The sequence below is a fragment of the Pteropus medius genome, unplaced genomic scaffold (genome assembly GCF_902729225.1).
Source record: "Pteropus medius unplaced genomic scaffold, Ma_sr-lr_union100, whole genome shotgun sequence".
Taxonomy (NCBI): domain Eukaryota; kingdom Metazoa; phylum Chordata; class Mammalia; order Chiroptera; family Pteropodidae; genus Pteropus; species Pteropus medius.
In genome coordinates, this window is record NW_024340700.1 from 7,133,458 (window position 1) to 7,136,910 (window position 3,453).

At 66.3% G+C, this 3,453-nt stretch overlaps 1 long non-coding RNA gene across 1 annotated transcript; it reads right to left on the minus strand.

The window, feature by feature from the left end:
- Positions 1 to 242: 242 nt before the first annotated feature.
- On the minus strand, positions 243 to 2,532 carry LOC120617315 (uncharacterized). Its single transcript, XR_005656886.1, has 2 exons — positions 1,959 to 2,532; positions 243 to 775 (listed from the first exon to the last, which is right to left on the minus strand). It is a non-coding gene; the product is annotated as an uncharacterized LOC120617315 (long non-coding RNA).
- Between the last annotated feature and the right edge of the window lie 921 nt (positions 2,533 to 3,453).

The following is a 3,453-nucleotide window of genomic DNA, read 5'->3' on the forward strand; positions in this document are numbered from 1 at the left end:
GAGGCACAGATGAAGGGAAGTCGGTCAGAGACGCGGCCGGCACAATGGCGCGGGCGTCCGCACGGCGGCCGCGTCCAGCGCCAGCTCTGCCCGGCGGGCCCGGAGCTGTGTGGGCCTCCTTCCCCCAGCCCCCTCCCCTTAAGAGCCAAGTCGGCGACTTGCAACAGAGGTACTTCAGATCTGCCATCCGACAATTCGCTTTTTCTCCGATAGGGCCCAAATCATGAAATTCAAGAAGCCTGAAAGTTTGGAGTTTTCCTTTAAGAAAATAAGAAAAGAAGTTTGTATATTTTTCTTGAACGCTTCTGAGCGATGCACCCCCTGCGGCAGGGCCACTTCCGTGCTGGCAACCCGCCTCCCCGAGGACGAGGACGAGGACGAGGACGAGGACCATGTCGCCCAACTGCCTGTGAGAGCCGGACGCGCTGGGTTTGTGGGGAGCCGGGAGGCCGAGGCGGCCAGCTCGCTTAGTGTCGTTTCGGAAGCTGGGGGCTGCGTGCCCAGAGGAGACGCCCCAAGCCTGGGCGCAGGCGGCTCTGGGCGGCCTGGAGCGCTCAGACATCCGGGGAACGGCAGAGGGTCGAGAAGGGCTTTCCAGGGACCATGTGCTTTGTTTCTGCGGCTTCGTGTCGCCGAGGCAGGACAATAGGGTGGCCGGCCCCTCTCCTGCCGCCCGCCAGTCCTGCACACGTCCCGCCCTGTCCGATGGCCGTCCCTCCAGCTGAAGCACTGTCAGCTCCTCCCCGCTGGGCAAGGTGAGCCCGGTGACCACCATCTGGGGGAAGAGGGGCTGTTTCACTATCTGAGTCACATAGGTAACTTTCAAACATTATTGCCCTCCAGTTGTTTGCAGACAGGTCCAGACACCCCTTTGTCCCACGGGGAGGACATCTGGGGTGGCTGGGTGGGCTGGGGAGGCCTCCCACATATCCGGTTCTCGGGGGGCGTGGCCACTGGGTCCTCCAAGTGAAGCCTGGCCGGCGGGCAGGGCCAGGGTGCTGACCCAGCTCTTCCGTGAAACACCCCGAAACCAGCTCACCCCTCACCACTGACCCTCGCGTCCCCACAGGACCTCCTGCCCTCCGCACATGAGGGGCCAAGCTGGGGCCCCCGGCAGCGGTCCTGACAGGCGGCCTCGACCTCATCTCGGGTCTGGGCACAGAGCAGGTCCCGAACGTCCACCCCGCTCCTCTGCTGAAGGGCGGTGAGTGTCTCGCGGGCCCTCCAGCCCCGACCCACGGCTCGCTGGACGGCCGGACGCGCCACGCCTCCCCGCACCCTGGGCACTGCAGGGTGATGATGGCGCAACGGCCACCCTCTCCGACTGGAATTTTATTTTTGCATTTTTAATCGAGAGAGAATTTACATACGGTGCAAGGTGCAGAGCATACAGGTGAGGACGTCCTAGGTCAGCCAGACAGGGGCCGGAGCAGGGGGAGAGCCGGGCGGAGGTGAAGGCTGAGGCCGGGTTCCTGCCACCGCCGGTCCCGCGGGCCGCGCCGCTCACCCCGCCAGTGTCCACGTGCTGCCATCGCTTCCGCGCCCCCCGAGAACCGGACATGTGGGAGGGCTCCCCAGCCCACCCAGCCCACCCCAGATGTCCTCCCCGTGGGACAAAGGAGTGTCTGGACATGGCTTGCTTTTCTGGGCCAAACCTCAGGCAACTCGGCTGAGAGAACTTGGAGCAGAAACATGGGTGTTGGGAAAGGCGACCGTGACAGTCACGCACAGCCGCTGATGGCGCCACGGACGGGCCTGGCGCGGCGGGGGGCAGACCCACGGCTCCCGGGGACTCGCGTCCCATCGGCCTCCCCACAAGTCAGCTTCCCCCTCGCCGTCCAGCCACCGTCGGGATGGGACGTGAGCCACGCGTCCGGCCGCCCTGGCTCTTGGTCAGGGCTGGCGGCTCCATCGGGCACCTCCCTCCGGGGTCCGGCCAGCGTGGCTCCTCCTCTCACCTGGGTGACACGGTCAGTCCATCCGACGGGGCCCCGGGAGCTTCGGCCAGCCCTGGCTGGTGTTCACAGGTCCCTGGTTTAAGAGTTGGGGTCAGGCTGCGAGGTAGATGCTGGACGCTCACGTGCCATCAGCTGTAGGCTAGCAACACACACACCAGGCCACGTGCTCAGGCCATGCCGTGTCTGAGAGAAGTCACTTCTGCAGGACCAGACGACCACAGACTGGCCCTGGCCCTGGCGCGGTGCCTGGGGGTGGGGGCCAAGCACTCTCCGTCCACGCTGAGCACGAGGCTCTCACTGGCCCGGCGGGAGCTGGGCACTGGCTCTAACTGTGACTTGATCCCGTTGTGTTTTCTCTATGAACTGCCTCACCATTAAAACGGGAAAGAGCCTCGGCCTGGTGGCCCAGCTTCCTGACAAAGCCACCGTTCTAATTATCGGGGGTGAGTCAGCAGCTCCGCTCCGAGGGGCGCCTGGGGCCTGGCTGCCAGCCACAGCTCCGAGCTCCTGCAAGCAGCTCTGTGCCTGGAAGCCCCGTGCGGCCCTGGTAGCCAGGCACCCTCCATCCCCTCGTCTGTGTCCTGGGGGCTGCAGATAGAAGAGGCCACCCGTGCAGCTTCCACCAGAGGCTCAGGTTCCAGGCGATCCAGGGAGTCAGGCCTTTGGGGCGAGTTCACCGCGACCATGAACCACCCGCACTGCCTTCTGGCGAGTCTCCGCCCACAGCCCCCAGGCAGCCGCATGACCCCTTGGTCTCCGCTAACCCTCCCTGCCCTGCCAGGTCCTTGTGGGGCTGGGGTCCCCGGCTTCCTCATCAGCCCACAACCCAGGAAGGAGGACATGAGCGCACGTGACGACTGGGGGCTCGGGGACACGGCCGGACGGAGCGGCACGTCCTTGTCCTACGGAGGCGCCTGTGCAGGTGCAGAGCTGTGAGGGGACCACAGGGCGGCCCCGGGTGCGGGGTCCGGGAGGCGCCGTGATGACTCCCGCCGTCCCTTCTCCAGCCCGCAGCCACGTGTCCCTCGGGGGACACTCCACGGCCCGCCACGTCTCACAGCATTTCCGCCGTCTCTTCCATCCTGTGCGCCAGCCTGTGTGGCGTCTGTGCCCTCCTCCATGCCCCCACGGGGCCCGCTGGGACGCCATTCTGCAGACACTGTGCCCACCCCCCTTGTCCCCGCCCCCCGTGTCTCCACAGCCCCGGCCCCGTGGGTATTTCCGCCGTGAGCTCGCAGGCGTGGCTGCGCCCCTCCAGGTCAGAGACACCGACACACCCCACGCAGGCCGGACGGGGCGGGGGGGGGACTGACCAGCTCTAGGACGTGAACGACCCCGACGGGCAAAGCGGCCCTGGGCAGGGCCTGCCTGTGAGGGGTCCCGTGCCCCCTTCCTCAGCCTCCTGCTGCACACCCTCCTGGGACCGAGGTGAGGTCCTCACCCAGCCAGGAATGTCCCTCAGACAGAAGAGGGCCCTTCTTGGCCTCCACTGTCC